This window comes from Natator depressus, chromosome 3 (assembly GCF_965152275.1).
Source record: "Natator depressus isolate rNatDep1 chromosome 3, rNatDep2.hap1, whole genome shotgun sequence".
NCBI lineage: Eukaryota > Metazoa > Chordata > Testudines > Cheloniidae > Natator > Natator depressus.
In genome coordinates this window covers 178010333-178033953 of record NC_134236.1, presented here as the reverse complement: position 1 = coordinate 178033953, position 23621 = coordinate 178010333, and the positions used below count along the sequence as shown (strand labels likewise).

The following is a 23621-nucleotide window of genomic DNA, read 5'->3' as shown; positions in this document are numbered from 1 at the left end:
AACCTGCTCCTTACAATCCTCTGTGTGCATTGGTGAGAAGGGATGAATCCCTCCTTAAGAATCTTAGCAGCTTCCTAGGAAGGAACCGGTGCTTTTCTCGGTGGACCTTCTCCTGGACCTCACAGGGGTCTGATGCTCTCACTCCGCAAGCCTGCCTGGAGCCTTGGAGTTAGTGCTCAACAAAACCAGGTGGAGCCCTGTTGTCGAGCACCAGTGCCTTCCCTCTGTCCCTGAAGGAGGAAGGGCCCCAACACTGCTCTGCACTGACTGCCCTGTTGACGGGTGTCCCAATGGCTCTCGGGTAGCAGGACACAATGGAAATGTGGATCATCCAGTCTCTCATTTCCAGGCCTCCCCAGGGCTAAGGTAAAATTCCTGCTGCCCCTGCGCATTATGCTCACCTCCAAGATGTGCTGAAGTCTGTCTGTGCTGGGGATTGCTGTCAGCAGGCTCTTCAGCATGGCATCCACGTCTCTGGGCAGGCCTTCTTCGGAGCCTGTCAGAGGAGGGAGACCATGGGTCAGGGTTATGGAACCTGGGGCAACACCTGCCAGGATGATGGCTGGCTCTGCAGTCCTTGCCCAGAGGAGCTCTCTGCAGCGGGTCTGGTGCTGAGCAGGGTAGGGAAAAGCCAAGCTGCTAGGGATGGGAGCTGGGCTTCCTGGCAGAGTCCAGGAACCAAAAGCACAGCATCTGCAAGGAAGGGATTCCCCAGAGAGGGGCAACATAATCTCCCATGGGGAGGGGGGGGAGTCTCCCCCTGACACTAGATTACTCCTGTGGCCTGTTCCCATCTCTGCCCAACGCACCACCAACTCACCAGCTCCAGCTACTGAAGAGAGCAAGAACCAGAGACCTTCCTGCTCCTGAAACAGAGGAGTAGGTTGATGATCTACCTGGATGTCAGTGTTGGCCTTCCCCATGCCCATGGTCTACACTCCATTCAGGGCAGCGCACAGGAACTGTGATTCCTATTCTGGATCTAGGGGCAGCTTCAGTTTGCTGGCGGGAGACTGTACATGAGACCTTGTAGGTGGGCATGGACATGGGCATGAAAGTTTGAGGAACAGGGCAGAGGCCTGTGTGGGGCGAGGAGGGCAGGGATTTGGGAAGCAAGAGCAGAGGATCAAACACTTTCTTAATGTGGGTCAGGATGATCTCCCTTTCAAAGATAGAGAAAGTGATGCACCAGGTGGGAGAGTGACCTAGCCAGGATCACGCTACCATTCAGTGGCAGGGCTGCAGTACAACCTGTTCCCTGCTCTCATCACTGGACTCTGCTGCCCCTTCTGTGTGACCCCTCCAGCCATCATCTCCCATAGGTCATCTCCACCACTCTCCAATACCAGGCTGTTTCCATAATGGAAGCAGGCTTGTAACAGATTTCACTCACCGATAGGTGCCCCTTCCTGAAAAGGCCTGGTGTCACAGCTTTCTTGCTGGGTTAGCACCCCCACTGATAGTCGCTAGGGCACTCTGGCAGTTTTTTGTCTGGGAACTCAGCCCTTCAGCCAGGTGACCGTCTTTTAGTCCATTCCTTTCTGGGTCGCGCTCATCCCAAACTAAAAGTCCAAAAATGTCTTTGTCAAGGTTCCTTCCCCACTCTGAACTCTAGGGGAAAGATGTGGGAACCCGCATGAAAGGCCCCCGAAGCTAATTTCTACCAGCTTAGGTTAAAAACTTCCCCAAGGCACAAAGTCTTTCTCCTTGGATTAGGTAAAATGCTGCCACCACCAAGTGTTTTAGACAAAGAACAGGGAAAGGACTACTTGGAGTCCTATTCCCCCAAAATATTCCCCCAAGCTCTTCACCGCCTTTCCTGGGGAAGGCTTGATAATAATATCCTCACCAATTGGTACAGGTGAACACTGACCCAAACCCTTGGATCTTAAGAACAATGAGAAATCAATCAGGTTCTTAAAAGAAGAATTTTATTTAAAGAAAAGATAAAAGATTCACCTCTATAAAATCAGGATGGTACATACTTTACAGGGTAATCAGATTCAAAACATAGAGAATCCCTCTAGGGAAAACCTTAAGTTACAAAAAGACACAAAAACAGGAATACACATTCCCTCCAGCACAGCGAATTTACAAGCCAAAACAAAGAAAAACCTAACGCATTTTCTAGCTAGATTACTTACTAACTTTACAGGAGTTAAAGGGCTTGCATCCTTGATCTGTTCCCGGCAAAGGTATCACACAGACAGACAACCCCCACCCCTCCAGATTTGAAAGTATCTTGTCCCCTCATTGATCATTTTGGGTCAGGTGCCAGCGAGTTTACCTTAACTTCTTAACCCTTTACAGGTGAAAGGATTTTGCCTCTGGCCAGAAGGGATTTTATAGCACTGCTTACAGAAAGGTGTTTACCCTTCCCTTTATATTTATGACAGTCTTTAACAGAAACAAGGTCTTCCGTCCCTTTGGGGGCTCTTCCTCAGCCTGACTTTGGCTTGGCCTGCACTTGCTGGCCTTGGTAGCCCTTTCTATGGCCTTGTACACTCCCTTCCTTAGAGACCATGGGAGAACCAGTCCTACCCTGGATTCTAGGTTCTGCCCCAAGGCCCTGTACTGAACAGCTAGGCCTGCTCCTGTACCTTTGCTGCAGTTTTCCCTGGTTTTCCCCTCAGGTGGAGCTCACTCTGTAATCCGTTTGCCCTAACTCCAGGCTTTACAGCCCACAGGCCAAGCCCCCCTATTACATACCCTCCTCCTTAGAACCTGGCCCACCCGGGGGCCAAGTTCTATTCTTGTCCAAGCTTCATCCCTCATCATCTCGTCACTGTCACCGGCTGCGCGCTTGTACAGCCTGCACACAGTGTCTCCAGCTCCACTGCCAGCTCGCTCACCAGAATTAAGAGGCATATTCCTTCTCTTCCACAGTATCCCAGCGCTCTTCCTGCAGCCACTCATTCTCATTAACCGCTGCTTGCAGAGCTTCTTCTGAAGCCTTTTTGCTACTGCCGCTGCATACACCAAAAACCCTTTCCGTCAGGGTCTGAGAACCCACCATGGACTGCTCCATTCTGGTATTTGTCCCGACTTCAGTCTGCTTCATCTCTGTGCCAACCATGTCTTCCTTCACCTCCCTGCAGCACCCGACAGGGTATGTTGGTGGAGGGTCTGCAAAGTCCACGGCCATCCCTGCCACCTCCATGTAGCCTGCCTTATGTGGGTTTGTGTCAGAGGACACCTTCTCCTTTCTTTCTACCTTCTTGAGACTCTGGTCACTCGTTTTGCCACTCAGCAATTTCCTAAGCAGGCCGTGTCTTTTGATATGGCCTGCTTCTCTGCACCCAAAACAAAGAACTCTTGTTCCCATCTTGGCATTAGGCCACTCTTGTACACTTTCTCATGCCCTGCTCTCCTGGGCTAATCTTCTCAGCACAGCCCAGGCATGCTCTCCATGTCTGCTCTTTTTGTCCATGGGCATAGCAGAACCTGGGTTGATTTCCCTTTGCGGGATCTCTCACAGGTATTTCTGCTGCCGCATCTGTAGCTCCGCCTGCACTTCCTTCTGCCTCTGTTGGTGTTCTAGGAGCTGCGTGAGAAACCCCTAGACCTGCTTTGGCTGCTTAACCAGTCCCTGGAACTGAACTGAGAAATCCAGTGACCAGCTCGGTCCCTCGAGATACCCGCTTGGCAGGACAGACCGTCCTTCAGCAACCAAGACTTCCATCAGCCCTCACGGATCACATGGGGAATTCAATGCTCCTGACTATGCCAATCAGAAACAAATCTACACATCGTTACACGCCTCCCGGTGGCCAGACATGGCATCACAGCCCTCTCACTGGGCTAGCGTCCCCCATCAATGATCACTCCAGCACCATGAGAGTTTCTCTGTCTGGTAACTCAGCCCTCCGGCCAGGTCACCACCTTTAGTCCACACTTCTGTGGCCCAGCTTGTCTCACACTAAAAGTCCAAAGAGATCTTTCCACAGAAAGAAGTCCTTCTGCCATCACTGGGGCCCTTGCTCAGCCTGCAGCCCCCATGGTGGGCTTGGTAACCCTCTCCGGGTGCGTGTACGCCCCCTTCTTTGCAGCCAGTAGGGGAACCCAGTCCCACCCTGACACTGGGAGCAGCCCAGGGCCCTGTACCCAACAGCTAGGTCTGCTCCTTTCTCTTTGCTGCAGTTTTCCCTGGGTACTTCCTATTTCTCTTCTCAAGTTCCCCTCTAGTCTTTCCTTGCTGCTCTGAACTTCCTACCTCGTTCTCATTCCTGTTGATACCCCAGCTGGGCTGTATCACCACTGCACTCTGGTTCTTTACGGGGAGGTACATGGTGCCTCTCAGTTAGGGCTTATTCTGTAATCAGCTTGGCTAAGCCCCAGGCTGTGCAGCCCAGGGGAAAGCCGCCTGTTCACGCCTGCTCTGTCCACTCCTGCTGTTACTGGGCTGAGGTCCTTGCTCCCCATTTCAGACCTGGTTTCCAGAGGGGCTGAGTACACACAGGCCCCACTGCCTGGAACTGGAGTTTGCTTGTTTTGGTGACACTGACATTCAGGCCCTTCATCATTCAGTGGCTGACAGGTGTGGTGAGGGGGCTGGAGAAACCCCACTGCTGACCGGAAGGAGGTCAAAGAGTTGGGATTCTGGGAGCTGATGGGTTCGTTTGCCCTGCTGCGGGAAGTGGAGCTGGAGACCAGAGATGCCATATGAATGAGACTACCTGAAGTTCTCTTCATGCCCGAGGGGCTGGAGCCTCCTGCCAGAAACGCTCTCAGGAGTCCACGTTCGAAGACATCTCTGGAGAGCCCCTTCCTAGGAACAAAACCAGGGTGGTACAATGATGGAGACGTCTCTGTCCCAGAGCTGGGAGCCAGGGATGGGGGAGGCTCCCAGACAGGCTGTGCATCAGGGATCCCCTTTCTCCCCCAAGAGACCCACACGTCCCAAGGAGTAAATGGCTCTTACTCCCATGAGGGAGTGGGATCTTCCATCTAAGCCTCTCTGAGAGCCAGCATTGCTTGCTTTGATGGGACGAGATGACCTGTCCCCACTGCTCCCGGAGGTGGCTCAGCTGCAGGCTGCACCCGTCTGGGAGGCTGTGACAGATCCCAGGGCATTGAAGACAGCTGGGAAGGAGGCTCCTATTCATTTCACACCCAGAGACCCCATAGAAGGGCCAAGGGGAGAATAAAGGGCAGGAGGTGAAGCTAGCCCTGAGCCTCTGTCCCACCCCCACCTCCTCAAAAGTGGAGCTTTGCGAGCTTCAGTGGGGCTAGGGGCTGTGGCCCTGACACAATGGCCCTTCTGCACCATATGGGGCAGGGAGAGCTCTGCCTGGGAGCAAGGGGAATGGGATGGGGATGGACCAAGGAAATGGTGGAGGGGAATGGGTGTGAGGGAAAGAGCTCCTGCCCCAGATGAAGGAATTTGGGGGGCAAGGAGAAGGACCCTGCTCCAAAGAGAGGGGAGAGAATTTTTGTGAGTGCCAGGGGGCTCCATTTCCCCTTCCACTAGCTCCCTATTTACAGTGAGCCAGAGCAGTACCTGCAGCAGGGAGCGGGAGTTGCTGATGGCCTCAGAGGCACAGCCCCTGCAGTGCCTCAGGCACCTGGCGCAAGTGCCGGATGATGCGGAGCTGGGGCATCACATTGGCCGTGAAGTCCTCCTGCTGCAAGGGAATGACAACCTGTCAGAGACTCAGATGCCCCCAAGGAATCGGTGGGATTAAGGGCACCTGGAACCAGCAGCATTTCCACCCAGCACCTGCCTACCTCTGAGGGATGAATTCACCCTCCTGACCCCCAGAATGGAGTCTTCTTGTCCTTTCTAGTGACCTCCAGTGCCAACCCCCCTCCTTGTAGGGTGAGCTCCTGCCGCCTCCCCCTCAGTGCCCCTGACAGCTGTTCCACCTCCAATCCACAGCTCAAGTTCTCAGAACCCTCTCCTCCACCCCAACCCAGGTTGGGCAGAGAGGGGGCTCTAGGAGGTGTTTCTGGCAGAAGTGAAGTGGGATGTGGGGAGGTTGAGACCTTTCCCCAAGTCATCCCAGCCACTAATGCTGAAGCTCCAGGATGGCAGCCCTGGTGAATGGGGCAGACCAGCAGCCCCTGCTGACTGAATCCTCCCGTTCTCTCTAGAGCGGATCCAGCCCTGCCAGCAGCAGGACAAGCTTCCCATTCCCATGTGCCTCAGCCCTGCCTGGTGCGTCGCCATCACCCGTCAGTCCTTGGCCTCCCAGGCTGCCAGTGATGGGAGCAACTCTGGCTGGTGGCTCAGGTGACATGGACACTAGGCCACTGGGAACTGGTGTTGCCCTGTGGGACAGGAGAAGCTCACAGAGGGCTCTTCCCAAGAGCGATAACATGGTGTCCTAAGAACATAAGTCCGTGATGAGGTAATGCTTGTCATTAATTAACATTGCTAAAGAGTTGGGTTGGAGCTGCTCCGGGGTCAAGCTGGCTCCCTCCTGCTCATGTAGGTCGATTCATCTCCCTTCCCAGTAGCACCTGCTCTCACTCTCATTCCCCACCAGGCTCCTTGTTGCCAGGCCAGCGAATGGCCATAGGATGGGAATGAGGCATGGGCCATGCCCCAATCTCCTGAGTCTAATGTAGCTGCTTACCTTGTCCCACATCAGCTGCTGGGCTTGCCCCAGGAGGGAGTAGGTGAGGAGCAGCCCAGTCTGGCTGACACGCAGCAGGGGGTTGTGGATGGCTAGCACTGCCGTCCAGAGGAAGGATCTTCTCTGCCTCTCCGAGAAGAACTTTCCGAAGACCTAAAATCAACAAGACAGGAGGCATTAGCAGATTGCCCAGGGCGAGGCTCCAAATCCTGGGGCTAGAATGGTATCTCCATCTAGTGACCCCAGGAGGCAGCCACTGCAGGGGGCCCAGCCACCCCCACTCCCTGAGCTGTGTCATGCCCTGGCAGAGTGTCCTTACCTCCCCTGCCCTGGCTGTGTTCCTGTAGCCCAGGAGCCTGCTGTCCCGGTGCCAGTCTCAACACCACAGGTCTTCGGCCTCATGGATGGTCAGCCCTGGGAAAGAGAGACACACACACGTTTGTCATTCTGGTTGCAGTACTTGTGTCCTTTTAATCCCATTGGTGGCTGCACAGTGGGCAGAGTCCTCAATGCATGCCTGGCCCAACAGAATTGCAGGGGCAGGTGTAGAACAGAGGAAGATCGAGAGAGACTCAGCCTCCAGCCAGGGTCAGTCTGAGACAAATTGGCTGGGGTCCCAGTCTCACTCTTCTACCGGGTGCCATTTCCCACCTGGGTTCCTTACCCCTCTGGTGCAGCAGCAGCTGGTAGAGCCGGTACACTCACTCCCTGGCCTGCCGGCTCAGGTCCTTGGCTGGGTCACTGATGGACAGAGCCAGCTGTGCCACATGGTGACCCATCCTGGGGAATTCTGCTGAGTTCTAATGGAAGGAAGAGGGAGAGGGGATTCTATCAGCATTTTCCTGTCAGCTCCCAGTCTCCCCAGGCCCTGGACACTCCTTCCCCTCAGCCCCTCTACAGGAGATGCTAGAGGATAAGAGCTAGAGCTAGATCCTTAATTTCCTCTGCTCTCAAGTGAGCATGGAGCACAGGGATGTGGGCAGGGCCCTCCATGAGGATTTGCTTCCCTAGCTGCTCCAGGATGACAGGAAGGCATGAACCTGGAGCATGGTCCACTTAAAAGCCCAGAGTCACCACTTAACCAGGACAAGAAGAACTTGACTCAAGCCAAGCTCATTTTCTGCTCTGACTCTGCCTCCCCAAGAGGAACACTCCTAACCCACAGCCCCTGCAGCAGCAGATCCTACAGCCCGTTCGAGCCAGCCCACCTATGCCTGAAGTCAGGAAGCTGGGGTCAGAGGTCACTTACTTCAAACTCAGGGAGGGTGATGGTGGATCTGAGCAGGGCCGTGCTGCTCCCAGTGGTCCTGGCTCTCTCTTGCGACACCCTGGACACGATCCAGTAGTTAATGTGCTTTGGGGAAAGGAGGCAGCTTAGGATCAATGGGCAGGTGCATGTGTTGTGCTAATGAGACCCTCCCCATCCTCAGGGGGCTGAGACATTGTGTGCGGGGTGGAATATCTGATTTATTGATCACAGAGCTTTAGAAGGGGATTGTTGCCCCCAGGATGATGCTTGTATCCTGCAGGTCACAACTTGTCATTTCTCTCTAGATTGGGACAATGTTTGGTGTCAGGGCTGGTCCCATCCTCCCTGAACTCCTGATTCCTGAACAGCTCACCAGAAAGGAGATAGACCCCTCGCCCCTCCCTGGCTCTCAATCCTTTGTTGGGTGAAGGGATTGAGTGTGAGCACAATCCCCCCAATAATCTCAGGGCCCATCGGAGAGAAGGGCTGATTCTCTGGGGTCCACCTGTTCCTCTAGGAAGGAGCCTGTGGCTCTTCTCTGAGGACCATCTTCTGGATCTCACAGGGGGGTTCAGACTCTCACTCCCCAAGCCAGCCAGGGGCCCTGTGGTTAGTGCTCAACAGAACCAGGCAGAGCTCTGGCTTTAAGTCCCAGCTCCTGGGTGGGATAACTCACATGACTGGAGTACTGTCATGGATGGATATAAGCTGTTCAGGAAGGACAGACAGGGTAGAAAAGGTGGGGGAGTTGCACTGTATGTAAAAGAGCAGTATGACTGCTCAGAGCTCAAGTATGAAGCTGCAGAAAAACCTGAGAGTCTCTGGATTAAGTTTAGAAGTGTGAGCAACAAGGGTGATGTCGTGGTGGGAGTCTACTATAGACCACCGGACCAGGGGGATGAGGTGGATGAGGCTTTCTTCCGGCAACTCGCAGAAGTTACTAGATCGCATGCCCTGATTCTCATGGGTGACTTTAATTTTCCTGATATCTGCTGGGAGAGCAATACAGCGGTGCATAGACAATCCAGGAAGTTTTTGGAAAATGTAGGGGACAATTTCCTGGTGCAAGTGCTGGAGGAAACAACTAGGGGCAGAGCTCTTCTTGACGTGCTGCTCACAAACTGGGAAGAATTAGTAGGGGAAGCAAAAGTGGATGGGAACCTGGGAGGCAGTGACCGTGAGATGGTCAAGTTCAGGATCCTGACACAAGGAAGAAAGGAAAGCAGCAGAATACGGACCCTGGACTTTAGAAAAGCAGACTTTGACTCCCTCAGGGAACTGATGGGCAAGATCCCCTGGGAGATCCCCTGGGAGGGGGAAAGGAGTCCAGGAGAGCTGGCTGTATTTTAAAGAATCCTTATTGAGGTTACAAGGACAAACCATCCCGATGTGTAGAAAGAATAATAAATATGGCAGGCGACCAGCTTGGCTTAACAGTGAAATCCTTGCTGATCTTAAATACAAAAAAGAAGCTTACAAGAAGTGGAAGATTGGACAAATGACCAGGGATGAGTATAAAAATATTGCTCGGGCATGCAGGAGTGAAATCAGGAAGGCCAAATCACACCTGGAGTTGCAGCTAGCAAGAGATGTTAAGAGTAACAAGAAGGGTTTCTTCAGGTATGTTAGCAACAAGAAGAAAGTCAAGGAAAGTGTGGGCCCCTTACTGAAGGAGGGAGGCAACCTAGTGACAGAGGATGTGGAAAAAGCTAATGTACTCAATGCTTTTTTTGCCTCTGTCTTCATGAACAAGGTCAGCTCCCAGACTACTGCACTGGGCAGCACAGCATGGGGAGGAGGTGACCAGCCCTCTGTGGAGAAAGAAGTGGTTCAGGAATATTTAGAAAAGCTGGACATGCACAAGTCCATGGGGCCGGATGCATTGCATCCGAGAGTGCTAAAGGAGTTGGTGGATGTGATTGCAGAGCCATTGGCCATTATCTTTGAAAACTCATGGCGATCGGGGGAAGTCCCAGACGACTGGAAAAAGGCTAATGTCGTGCCCATCTTTAAAAAAGGGAAGAAGGAGGATCCTGGGAACTACAGACCAGTCAGCCTGACCTCAGTCCCCGGAAAAATCATGGAGCAGGTCCTCAAGGAATCAATTCTGAAGCACTTAGAGGAGAAGAGAGTGATCAGGAACAGTCAGCATGGATTCACCAAGGGCAAGTCATGCCCGACTAATCTAATTGCCTTCTATGACGAGATAACTGGTTCTGTGGATGAAGGGAAAGCAGTGGACGTGTTGTTCCTTGACTTTAGCAAAGCTTTTGACACGGTCTCCTACAGTATTCTTGCCAGCAGGTTAAAGAAGTATGGGCTGGATGAATGGACTATAAGGTGGATAGAAAGCTGGCTAGATTGTCGGGCTCAACGGATAGTGATCAATGGCTCCATGTCTAGTTGGCAGCCGGTATCAAGTGGAGTGCCCCAAGGGTTGGTCCTGGGGCCAGTTCTGTTCAATATCTTCATAAATGATCTGGTGGATGGTGTGGATCAGCAAGTTTGCAGATGACACTAAACTGGGAGGAGAGGCAGATACGCTGGGGGGTAGGGATAGGATACAGAGGGACCTAGACAAATTGGAGGATTGGGCCAAAAGAAATCTGATGAGGTTCAACAAGGACAAGTGCAGAGTCCTGCACTTAGGACGGAAGAATCCAATGCACCGCTACAGACTAAGGACCGAAAGGCTTGGCAGCAGTTCTGCAGAAAAGGACCTAGAGGTTACAGTGGACGAGAAGCTGGATATGAGTCATAGAATCATAGAATCATAGAATATCAGGGTTGGAAGGGACCCCAGAAGGTCATCTAGTCCAACCCCCTGCTCGAAGCAGGACCAATTCCCAGTTAAATCATCCCAGCCAGGGCTTTGTCAAGCCTGACCTTAAAAACCTCTAAGGAAGGAGATTCTACCACCTCCCTAGGTAACGCATTCCAGTGTTTCACCACCCTCTTAGTGAAAAAGTTTTTCCTAATATCCAATCTAAACCTCCCCCATTGCAACTTGAGACCATTACTCCTCGTTCTGTCATCTGCTACCATTGAGAACAGTCTAGAGCCATCCTCTTTGGAACCCCCTTTCAGGTAGTTGAAAGCAGCTATCAAATCCCCCCTCATTCTTCTCTTCTGCAGACTAAACAATCCCAGCTCCCTCAGCCTCTCTTCATAAGTCATGCGCTCTAGACCCCTAATCATTTTTGTTGCCCTTCGCTGGACTCTCTCCAATTTATCCACATCCTTCTTGTAGTGTGGGGCCCAAAACTGGACACAGTACTCCAGATGAGGCCTCACCAGTGTCGAATAGAGGGGAACGATCACATCCCTCGATCTGCTCGCTATGCCCCTACTTATACATCCCAAAATGCCATTGGCCTTCTTGGCAACAAGGGCACACTGTTGACTCATATCCAGCTTCTCGTCCACTGTCACCCCTAGGTCCTTTTCCGCAGAACTGCTGCCTAGCCATTCGGTCCCTAGTCTGTAGCGGTGCATTGGATTCTTCCATCCTAAGTGCAGGACCCTGCACTTATCCTTATTGAACCTCATCAGATTTCTTTTGGCCCAATCCTCCAATTTGTCTAGGTCCTTCTGTATCCTATCCCTCCCCTCCAGTGTATCTACCACTCCTCCCAGTTTAGTATCATCTGCAAATTTGCTGAGAGTGCAATCCACACCATCCTCCAGATCATTTATGAAGATATTGAACAAAACCGGCCCCAGGACCGACCCCTGGGGCACTCCACTTGACACCGGCTGCCAACTAGACATGGAGCCATTGATCACTACCCGTTGAGCCCGACAATCTAGCCAGCTTTCTACCCACCTTATAGTGCATTCATCTAGCCCATACTTCCTTAACTTGCTGACAAGAATACTGTGGGAGACCGTGTCAAAAGCTTTGCTAAAGTCAAGAAACAATACATCCACTGCTTTCCCTTCATCCACAGAACCAGTAATCTCATCATAAAAGGCGATTAGATTAGTCAGGCATGACCTTCCCTTGGTGAATCCATGCTGACTGTTCCTGATCACTTTCCTCTCATGTAAGTGCTTCAGGATTGATTCTTTGAGGACCTGTTCCATGATTTTTCCAGGGACTGAGGTGAGGCTGACTGGCCTGTAGTTCCCAGGATCCTCCTTCTTCCCTTTTTTAAAGATTGGCACTACATTAGCCTTTTTCCAGTCATCCGGGACTTCCCCCGTTCGCCACGAGTTTTCAAAGATAATGGCCAATGGCTCTGCAATCACAGCCGCCAATTCCTTCAGCACTCTCGGATGTAACTCGTCCGGCCCCATGGACTTGTGCACGTCCAGCTTTTCTAAATAGTCCCTAACCACCTCTATCTCCACAGAGGGCTGGCCATCTCTTCCCCATTCTGTGATGCCCAGCGCAGCAGTCTGGGAGCTGACCTTGTTAGTGAAAACAGAGGCAAAAAAAGCATTGAGTACATTAGCTTTTTCCACATCCTCTGTCACTAGGTTGCCTCCCTCATTCAGTAACGGGCCCACACTTTCCTTGGCTTTCTTCTTGTTGCCAACATACCTGAAGAAACCCTTCTTGTTACTCTTGACATCTCTTGCTAGCTGCAGCTCCAGGTGCAATTTGGCCCTCCTGATATCTTTCCTACATGCCCGAGCAATATTTTTATACTCTTCCCTGGTCATATGTCCAACCTTCCACTTCTTGTAAGCTTCTTTTTTATGTTTAAGATCCGCTAGGATTTCACCATTAAGCCAAGCTGGTCGCTTGCCATGTTTACTATTCTTTCGACTCATCGGGATGGTTTGTCCCTGTAACCTCAACAGGGATTCCTTGAAATACAGCCAGCTCTCCTGGACTCCCTTCCCCTTCATGTTAGTCCCCCAGGGGATCCTGGCCATCTGTTCCCTGAGGGAGTCGAAGTCTGCTTTCCTGAAGTCCAGGGTCCGTATCCTGCTGCTTACCTTTCCTCCCTGCGTCAGGATCCTGAACTCAACCAACTCATGGTCACTGCCTCCCAGATTCCCATCCACTTTTGCTTCCCCCACTAATTCTACCCGGTTTGTGAGCAGCAGGTCAAGAAAAGCGCCCCCCCTAGTTGGCTCCCCTAGCACTTGCGCCAGGAAATTGTCCCCTACGCTTTCCAAAAACTTCCTGGATTGTCTATGCACCGCTGTATTGCTCTCCCAGCAGATATCAGGAAAATTAAAGTCACCCATGAGAATCAGGGCATGCGATCTAGTAGCTTCCGTGAGTTGCCGGAAGAAAGCCTCATCCACCTCATCCCCCTGGTCCGGTGGTCTATAGCAGACTCCCACCACTACATCACTCTTGTTGCACACACTTCTAAACTTAATCCAGAGACACTCAGGTTTTACCACAGTTTCGTACCGGAGCTCTGAGCAGTCATACTGCTCCCTTACATACAGTGCTACTCCCCCACCTTTTCTGCCCTGCCTGTCCTTCCTGAACAGTTTATAACCATCCATGACTGTACTCCAGTCATGTGAGTTATCCCACCAAGTCTCTGTTATTCCAATCACGTCATAGTTCCTTGACATCACCAGGACCTCCAGTTCTCCCTGCTTGTTTCCAAGGCTTTGTGCATTTGTATATAAGCACTTGAGATAACCTGTTGATCGCCCCTCATTCCCAGTATGAGGCAGGAGCCCTCCCCTCAAAGACATTCCTGCCTGTGCTTCCTCCCGGTATCCCGCTTTCCCACTTACCTCAGGGCTTTGGTCTCCTTCCCCCGGTGAACCTAGTTTAAAGCCCTCCTCACTAGGTTAGCCAGCCTGCTGGCAAAGATGCTCTTCCCTCTCTTCGTAAGATGGAGTCCGTCTCTGCCCAGCACTCCTCCTTCATGGAACACCATCCCATGGTCAAAGAATCCAAAGCCTTCTCTCCGACACCACCTGCGTAGCCATTCATTGACTTCCACGATTCGACGGTCCCTACCCAGGCCTTTTCCTTCCACGGGGAGGATGGACGAGAACACCACTTGCGCCTCCAACTCCTTTATCCTTCTTCCCAGAGCCACGTAGTCCGCAGTGATCTGCTCAAGGTCATTCTTGGCAGTATCATTGGTGCCCACGTGGAGAAGCAGGAAGGGGTAGCGATCCGAGGGCTTGATGAGTCTCGGCAGTCTCTCCGTCACATCGCGAATCTTAGCCCCTGGCAAGCAGCAGACTTCTCGGTTTTCCCGGTCAGGGCGGCAGATAGATGACTCAGTCCCCCGGAGGAGAGAGTCCCCGACCACCACCACCCGCCTTCTCCTCTTGGGAGTGGTGGTCGTGGAACCCCCAACCTCAGGACATCGCATCTCATGCCTTCCAACCAGCGGAGTCTCCTTCTGCTTTCTCCCCCCAGACATATCATCTGGTCCACTCTCCGCAATGGTACCTGTGGAGAGAACATGAAAGCGGTTGGTTACCTGTGTCTGTGTTACTGGAACCCGGACATTCCGCTTACCTCTTCTGGAGGTCACATGTTGCCAAGCTTCTTCACTGGCCTCTTGGCTCCTCTGTGCAACCTGCTCTATATCTTTAGAGCTTTGTGCCCCTAGAAGCCTATCCTGTGTTTTGTCCAGAAAATCCTCAGTTTCTCGTATACAATGCAGGGTCGTTATCTGTTGTTCCAGACCTTCAATCTTCTCTTCCAATATGGAGACCAGCTTGCACTTTGTACAGACAAAGCCGCTTCTGTCCTGTGGAAGAAAGACAAACATGGCACATCCAGTGCAGGTCACAACAGCTGAACCCCCCCCTTCCATATCACCTACCTACTATGAGCTTCCTCAGAGACGTTTGCAAGATGTAAGCCTCACTGGGCTCACTCCAGGCGAACTCCCAGGCAAACTCCTGCTGTGAGCTGCTCTGCTGTCCCCGCTGCTCAGCTGGTTCGCTGCCACTCAGCTGGTTCGCGAGGCTCTGGCTATTTTTAAACAGCCAGGCTTCCCTGACGCAAACAGACAGACACCCTAATGCCCGCCCCCTGCAGGCTAGCAGCCAATCAGACACTCACTCAGGCTCTCTCACTGCCCTCCCAGCAAACACACGCTCGGATACTTCCTCAGCAAGCAAACACACACACACACACACACACACACACACACACTCGGATACTTACCAGTCCCAGGCAAACTCCTGCTGTGAGCTGCTCTGCTGTCCCCGCTGCTCAGCTGGTTCGCTGCCGCTCAACAGTGCCGTCTCAGTGAAGTCAACAGTGTGCCCTTGTTGCCAGGAAGGCCAATGGCATTTTGGGCTGTATAAGTAGGGGCATTGCCAGCAGATCGAGGGACGTGATCATTCCCCTCTATTCGACACTGGTGAGGCCTCATCTGGAGTACTGTGTCCAGTTTTGGGCCCCACACTACAAGAAGGATGTGGAAGAATTGGGAAGAGTCCAGCGGAGGGCAACAAAAATGATTAGGGGACTGGAACACATGAGTTATGAGGAGAGGTTGAGGGAACTGGGGATGTTTAGTCTACGGAAGAGAAGAATGAGGGGGGATTTGATAGCTGCTTTCAACTACCTGAAAAGGGGTTCCAAAGAGGATGGCTCTAGACTGTTCTTAGTGGTAGCAGATGACAGAACAAGGAGTAATGGTCTGAAGTTGCAGTGGGAGAGATTTAGGTTGGATATTAGGAAAAACTTTTTCACTAGGAGGGTGGTGAAACACTGGAATGCATTACCTAGGGAGGTGGTAGAATCTCCTTCCTTAGAAGTTTTTAAGGTCAGGCTTGACAAAGCCCTGGCTGGGATGATTTAATTGGGGATTGGTCCTGCTTTGAGCAGGGGGTTGGTCTAGATGACCTCCTGAGGTCCCTTCCAACCCTGATATTCTGTGATTCCATGATTCTCCTTCCTCTGTCCTTCAGGGAGGAAGGGCCTGACACTGCATTGCACTAACTGCCCTGACCAAGGACGGCCCACTGGGGGTCCAGCTAGGAGGACAGACTGGAAAATGGATCTAAGAGTTAAGGTAAAATTGCCCCCACCCCTCTCACCGGGCTCACCTCCAAGATGTAGTGGAGCCTGTTGGTGTCTGGGCACTCTGCCAGCAAGTTCCCCAGGAGGTCTGGCAAGACCCTATGCACATCCTGCGAAGCAAGGGAGAGCCCTGGTCAGAGTTAGGGAAACTGGGGCTACACCTGCCACAGGATGGGAAGAGGGGTCTCTGGGAAGCACTGGTGAGACCCCCAAACACATATTCTAGCCTCGCTCATTCACATCTCACTGCAGGCAATTAGCAAGGATTCATGGCAGGATGACAGCTGGCTCTTCAATCCATGACTTTAGCATGATCTACCTGGACTTGGGTGGTGTCCTTCTCTGTGCCCAGGGTGAAGACGGCATGCAGGGCAGCTCGAAGGAGGAGGGTCTGCAGCTCTGGCTCCAGGCCAGGTGTCATGGTGCTGGCAAGAGAGAGGAGCCGGTATTAGACTGTGCAGTGCGGGGGTGGGACTGGCACCAACACGGATGTGAAACTGCAGGGAAATAGGCACAGGCTGGCGAGAATGGAAATTGAGGCACCGAGCCAGGGAATGACAAGGCCAAGGTTTCCCAGACAGACAGAGGCAGAGCAGGAATAGCGCCTGCTGCCCCTCCTGTATCTGATCCTGGGAGTGAGCCTCTCCCCAAAGCCATTGCAATGTTACTGGAGTGAAAAGAACAGCGCAGCCAGGAAAGAGTGAACCTTCCCACCACCTCTGCCAGAGAAGCCACCCTTGGGAGGTGACCTGGGAGTGGGAGGGGCAGTGACTCCCAGCCCTGGGCCTGAGCAGAACTGGGGTTAGGGGAACTGGGCGGGAGGATCTCGGTACCTGAGGCTGCCCACAACAATCAGGGAGTTAGGGAGGACGGCGCCGGGTGGAGAGTTATCAGGCAGCTCCTCAATGAGCTCCTGTGAGACCCAAAGGAGAGAAAGAAGTGTGTGAGATTTTGGCCTCACTGATACTTCTCAGTGAGGAGATTACACATCCAGTGCCCCACACAGCCAGCAGGATCCCCCCACCTGCCTCCTGCTCCTCCGATTCCTGCCCAGTAGTGACCAATCTCAGAATTTCTTTTGTCTCTTCTCCCCAATCTTCAGCCCCAGCAATCCCTGCCCTCAGCTGCCCCTCCAGCACCAGCCATCCCCCATCCATTGGCCCGGGGAGTCCCCGGCCCCTCTCATGTCTCTGTCTTCCCTCCAGCTGCTTGGCGCCATGTCTCGCTCACTACAATCCTCTCCAGGACAGCCGCCTTGCAGCAGTGTGGCTCCAATGTGTCCTGCCCTCTCTGCTGTGCAGCAAGACACGCGGGGTGGATGGCGTGCAGGAACATGAACTGCTGGGCCTCATCCTGCACCCACCAGGAGTGGGGTTAGAGGAGAGAGAGCCAGTTAGCCAGGGACCTCCCTACCCCACCCACACCAACTGCAAGACTCAGGCCTGAATGGGGGATAGTGGGGACCCGCCCATTGTCCAAATCACCCACGATTCCTACATGAGCAGGGTCTGGAACTGGGACAGTGCCTGTGGGGGGAAGAGATCCTGGCTGGTGTGTGACAAACACCCCCAACCGGGGTCCCAGATCATGGAGGAGAAAGGTCCCCATTACGGCTGGTGGATCATCAGAGACAAGACCCTCTGCAGGGGGTCAGGGTGCTGGGAAGGGGCAGGACAATCTCGGTTCAAGCACAGCTGGGGAACATTTGTACCTTTTCTCAGCCCTGGAGCTGCTTTTGGATGTTCTTGAGAGCAGCCTCCTCTGTGGCCACGTCCACCTGTTCCTCCTCCTCCTCTGAGTCCCTGGGAGTCCCTGCGCCGGGGGAGAAGGAGACAGGATGATGCCTGCTGCCACTCGGGGGAAAGACAGGGGCATGATGGGGCAAAGTGCCCCCTTCCCACCTCTGGGACCCAGGGCAGATCGGGCCCCACACTCCCCCCCTCTCAGTGAGGCCTTCATCCCCCAACTCCTTCAGGAGCCCATAGCAAAGAAACCCCCCAACACACTGTCCTGGACTCCCTGAGAAGTGCCTGCCCTCCACACCCTGCCCCCAACTGGAGCACCAAGGACCAAAGTGGCAGGATCTAGTGTCATAGGTTCACATGGCTCAGGCCAGACACGTGGGCTGGGGACCCGCCCCCCCGTAGCACTGGTCGAGGACCTGAGCTCAGGGTGTTCACAGCCCCCTCCTCAACCCTCCCTGAGCCCAGCCTGGCTCCTCACCTGGAAAAAAGCAGCGGTGCCCATCGGCCTCGCTGCAGCCCGAGTCCCAGGCGCTGCTCCTGTCTCATGGGGAGCAGGCCAAGCTGCTGGTGCTGGGACAGGGATCCTCCACCTCCTGCCCTGGGGAGGCTGGAAGGTCTTCAGTGACTGGGCAGGGCGATGCCTCCTGCTGGGAATCAGGGCTGGGCTCCTGGGGCCGGTGCTTCCCACACAACAAGCCCCAGAGCCACCCAGCCCAGCACCTGTCCTGGGCTGGGTCCAGCCTGCCCAGCCGCATCCTGGGCCAGCTCCATTTCAGCCTGGCCAGTGCCTCTCCCACCTTGGCACCTGTGCCGGGAGCGGGTTTCCTCCACCAGAAGGCTGGGCACTTCCACCTCCTGGTCCAGCTGAGAGCGCCTTCCCCGCAAGCAGGGACAGAGGGGCCACTCTGCTCTGCTCCTGGGGAAGATGGCAGCTGCTTCCCTCAGGCTCTGGGGCCACCTGCAGAGCCTTCTTCCTGAACATCCTCAGGAGCCTGGTCATCCTGGAACCGAGCGGGGAGCAGGCGGGAATCTAGGGTCAAGGCAGCCTCTCATTTACCAGCCTTTTTCATCCCTCCACATCCCTGCCCCAGGCAGAGCAGCTCCGCCACCCCCCACAGGGGTGCAGGGAGTGCAATCTCCACACATTGGAAGGAGTTCATTGCATGATCTGCTCCCAACGTTCCCCCTCGTCTTTCCTGGTGCTGCAATACCCGGGGAGGCACTGGGGTCAGTCACAAAGACCATTGGTCACTTTGGACAAGCAGCTCCATCCCACCATCCCAGGCCACACTCCGCCCCCCCAGGCTAAAGAAGGAACAGAACCCAGGAGTCCGAACTTCTCCTGGGAAACCATTCCCCACATCAAAGTCCCTAGGCATAGCAAGTCCAGGGTCCCCTTGTTTCCCATTGATTTCCATGCTCAGCAGCTCACAGGGTCTGGCCCAGTTCAGAGACTCTCAGCCTGGGAAACAGTCTCCCACAAGGGAAGGGCTGGGAGCCCCATTGCTGGGACCTTTCCAGACACACTGGAGAAGGCTCTGGTGAAGCCCCTCCCCGGTCTGAGAGCGAGGGGCTGCTGGGGGTGGTTTGCAAATCCAATCTTCTTTGGGAGACACTCTCTCACCCCCTTTCTGCCTCTCCCCAGACAGACAGAGGATGCCACAGAGGAACCCTAATGCCACTCACTTGCTCTAGGTGATGGAGCGATGGATGGCAGATGTTCAGGGTCATCTGCTGTCCCTCACCCTCCTCCTCACTCTCCAAGCCCAAGGCAGGCTGGAGAGGGTGGTGACCTGAGGAGTTACCCTGCCCAGCCAACAGGCAGGCTGATGACACTGGGCGATTGACTGGCTGTGAAAAGAGGGGATTGAGAGTCAGGACTCCTGTGTTCAATTGCTGGTTTTCCTATTGACCTGTGGGACTTTGGGCAAGTTGTTCCCCGCTCTATGGCTCTGTCCCCAGCAGTGAAATGGGGATTTCATACTTTCCCAGTATTGGAAAGTGCTGGGAGAATCCCACAGCAAAAGCTGCTCTGACAGTGCTAAGCAGCATCTGACCATTACAGGTTGGAGTGCACTGCCCAAGAGTTGGAGTGTTTGGCTCTGGGGTTTCACTTCAGCCCAGTCTATAGAGAGGGGCCCAGCCATGGAGTTTGGCTCAAGAAGACCAATTCTCCAATTTGTTAAGGGCTTTTTGAATTCCAGTCCTGTGCTCCAAAGTGCTATGTGTCATCTGCACAGTTTAGAACCATACTCTCCACTCCATTTTCCAAATCATTAATGAAAATATTGAATAGTATCGCACCCCGGACTGATCCCTGCTGGACCCTCTCAGTTGGACAGCCAAACATGGAGAAGGGCTCTTGGAGTATGGGCTTTCATCCAGCTGTGCACCCACATTATACTAATTGCATCTAGACCACATTTCCCTAGTTAGCTTGTGAGAATGTCCTATGGGACTGTGTCAAAAGCCTTATTAACACCAAGATAGATCACATCTACTGTTTACCCACCTCCACTAGGCCTGTAACCCTGTCAAAGAAGGAAATAGGATTGGTTTGGAATGATTTGTTCTTGACAAATCCATGCTCACTAGTCCTAAGAACCAAATGATCCTGTAGGTGCTGACAAACTGATTGTTTAATAATGTGTTCCAATGTCTTTCCAGGTATGGAAGTGAGGCTAGCTAGTCTGTAATTCCCAGGGTTCTCTTTGTTCCCCTTTTAAAGATTGCTACTGTCTTGTTAATGGATGGGAAGATGTTCTTTTTTGGGGATTTCAGACGAGAACTGGGGCACAGCACCTGGTTTGTTAAGGCCACAAAAATGGAGGCAGGAACCTCTTCTCTCCTGCTGGCAAAGAACCCCAGGTACCTAAAAGAGTGGGACTCACATCCCTGAATGGGCTTTAAAAAAAGACAGTGGTTAAATTTTGGCCCCGACCATTTCTTGTTTCTGCAGCCTAGACATTTTAGCAAAGTTTAGAATTCCTTGGTGCTCAACACCATGAACCTCCCCTTTCTCCTTCACAAAGGGCTTTAACTAAGCCCCTTATCTCACTCAGGCTCACGACTGCCCACGCTAATTGTCCCTGTTCCCATTGGACAGACGGGGAGCCTGAGGTACAGAGAAGGGAAGTGACCTACCTAACGGCCTACACAGCAAAGTGGTGGCAGAGCCAGAAAGAGAAGCCACCAATCTTGACTCCTGTTCTAACAGACAACAAACCCCCCAGAGGCAGGGAGAGAGCCCAGGAATCGAGATGGTGGGGAAATTTCATTGAAACCATTTCGGTCAGAAAATCCCATTCAGACAAAACCCGCTGGTTTCTTGAAATCATGACAAGTGGGATGAAAATTCTTTGCAAGAATATTTTGTTGCAAAACAAAAGCATCTCCTGTTTGTCACACAGTGTGTTAAATTGTCTCGTCGCACACAAAGAGGAGACACTTAGATAAGATGCTTCAGTCTGAGCTCAGTAGTTGCTGCTCTTAACAATTTCAAAATAATCAAATACAAGTAGAATAATTCAGCTATTCTATTATGTCATAATCTGATCTAAGAAAACATGATAGGACACCTCATATTCTACACTGCTCCTAGTGACACTCTCCAATGGATCCCCATCCTCCACCCACTGTGAGGTAGGTAGAAGTGGATTGTTATCCCTACTTGAAAGGGGGAGAAGCTAAGGCTGAGAAAGGAGAATTGACTTGTCTGAGGTCACACAGCCAGTCAGTGGCAGAGTTGGGAATAGGACCCAAGAGCCCTGACTTTCAAACTAACCATCAGATCTTGAATTTCATACATTGAATGACCTGAATAAAGTGCTCTCAAATGAGCTCCAGACCAACAACAGTTCATAGTAATTATTCAGCAAGTGTTTTAGGAGAACTGGAATGTTAGAGAGACTCATGAACTGCTCAGAGATATCAGCAAATTCATCAAACATATGACTGGTTATGACTTATTTACTTGGTCTTAAAAGAGAATAACAAGGACCCGAGTCTCCTCCCTGTCAATAACCCCCTGCTCAGACAATCAGGGTAGAGACTGAGGGGGCGGGAGGCTGAGGGTTCTCACCAGAAAGCCCAAAGGATGGCCCAGGTCACCGGTGGGGATCACTGGCCGAGCACTATTTCAGCCCCACATTTTTGGGTGAACCTCCCACAATGGGAGCTGCAGAGCACCCCCAACGACACCCACACTCCCACACACACACTCCTAGTGGTGGCTGGGGAACAGGAGAAAGGACAAAAGAAGTAAGAGAAGAAGAGAAAGGAGGGAGGGAGGGAGGAAATCGTAAAAAAATAAAAAGGACAAATCCCAATGTCCCCAGTGATTCTAAGGGACAAAATCTTAGGTGGGGAATAAAATTCTGCCACCTAAAGCTAGTGTTTTCCAGGCCTAGAAATCAGCTGACACCAGATGGATCAGACTGAACAGTTTTGAAACCGCTCGGAGGCTCTTACCTTCTAAACAGAGACGTCTGTTTTCTAGTAAAATCAGGAAAAGGAAAGGAGAAAACTTGAAAGAGGTTCCTCCTCGCGCTCATGTACGTAAACCCTGATACTCTCTCAGTCTTCAAAGAGAGACCTCGAGAGGGAGACTTGCTGAAGCAAAGCTACAGGGGTCTGCGAGGTTTCCCTGACCCTGTGCCCCTGTCCTGCCTGGCTGATGGCAGCATCTCTCTGTGAGGTCACCACCTCCCCACTACCTTTGTCCAATAGGCTGAGGTCCTGCAAAAGGCCTTTGTGATGTCACTGCCACACCCACCCCCTAGGGTGACCAGATGTCCCAATGTTATAGGGACAGTCCTGCTATCTGGAGCTTTTTCTTATATAAGCTCTTATTACCCCCCACTCCCTGTCCCGTTTTTCACACTTGCTATCTGGTCAGCCTACCCACCCCTCCCCTGCAGTGCTAATGTCCTGCCACTGGCCAGACACTTTGGAGGTTTGAGCTACTCCCTGTGGATCACACCACTCAATGAGTGTTCATTCTAGGAAGCAAGCCGGCTCGACAGCAAAACATCAGAGGCTACTCCCAATGCTACACTCAGTTTTTCAGAAAGGAGTCAACTTGATGGCCAGAAGAGACCATTAGAGCATCTAATCTGACCCCCTGCATACCATAGGCCTCCTGTATACCACAGTCGCTACCATTTGGCAAACACATTCCAGAAAGGCAGCTAGTCTTCATTAAATGACATCAAGAGATGGAGAATCCACCACTTTCCTTGGTAGCTTGTTCCTGTGGTGAATCATCCTCGCTGTTGAATATTTGTGCCTTATTTCTAATATGAATTTGTCTCTTTTCACCTTCCATTGGGTCTTGTTATGCATTTCTCTGATAGATTAAAGAGCCCTTTAATCCCCAGTATTTTCTCTCCATTAAGGCATTTCAACACTTCAGTGAAGTCACCTTTCAATCTACTTTTCATCAGCTAAACAGGTTGAGCTCTTTCAATCACTCCCTAGAAGGCATTTTTCTCCAGCCCTCAGAACATTTGGTGGCTCTTTGCTGCCCCAGCTCCAATTTCTCAACATCTTTTTCAAATGAGGACACCAAAACTGGAGGCAGTATTCCTATAGCAGTCTCACTGATGCTGTGTCACCTCCCTAGCCTCCTCACGGCTCTGCTCCTACGTCTAAGGATGGCTTTAGCCCTGGTCACCACAGCATCACACTGGAAGCTCGTGTTGAGTGGCTTCTCCACTATGGCCCCTAAATCCTTTTCAGAGTCACTGCTTTCCTGGATACACTTCCCCATTCTGGAGCTATGGCCGGCATGCCTTGTTGCTAGGTGTAGGACCTTGCATTTGGCTCTGATCAAATGGGCCCAGCTTGCCGAATGAGCCAGATGGCTCTGTATCACTGCCCTCTCCTCATCAGTAATTACCACTCTGCCAGTATTTTGTCACCCACCAATCTTATCAGCAGGGATTGTATGTTTTCTCCCAATTCATAGATAAAAATTATTTTAAAGAATTAGTCCATGAGAGCTTCTTCAGACCCTTAATACCCAGGACCTGCTCCCCACAGCACAGTGAGAAAAGGCCGCCCAGCCCTGCTGG

At 52.4% G+C, this 23621-nt stretch overlaps 1 long non-coding RNA gene across 1 annotated transcript in view; it reads right to left on the bottom strand.

The window, feature by feature from the left end:
• Positions 1-23621, bottom strand: part of LOC141985372 (uncharacterized) — an 85978-nt gene that overhangs the window by 2470 nt on the left and 59887 nt on the right. Inside the window, exons 8-24 of the long non-coding RNA XR_012638920.1 lie at positions 19234-19398; positions 18026-18577; positions 17514-17614; positions 16636-16715; positions 16122-16227; positions 15829-15912; positions 14939-15181; positions 13540-14516; positions 7828-7932; positions 7243-7378; positions 6898-6992; positions 6579-6731; positions 5501-5624; positions 4677-4768; positions 1394-1562; positions 821-866; positions 402-496 (exon numbers count right to left, since the gene is read on the bottom strand). This is a non-coding gene — a long non-coding RNA (uncharacterized LOC141985372). The remainder of the gene's footprint in view (positions 1-401; positions 497-820; positions 867-1393; positions 1563-4676; positions 4769-5500; positions 5625-6578; positions 6732-6897; positions 6993-7242; positions 7379-7827; positions 7933-13539; positions 14517-14938; positions 15182-15828; positions 15913-16121; positions 16228-16635; positions 16716-17513; positions 17615-18025; positions 18578-19233; positions 19399-23621) is intronic.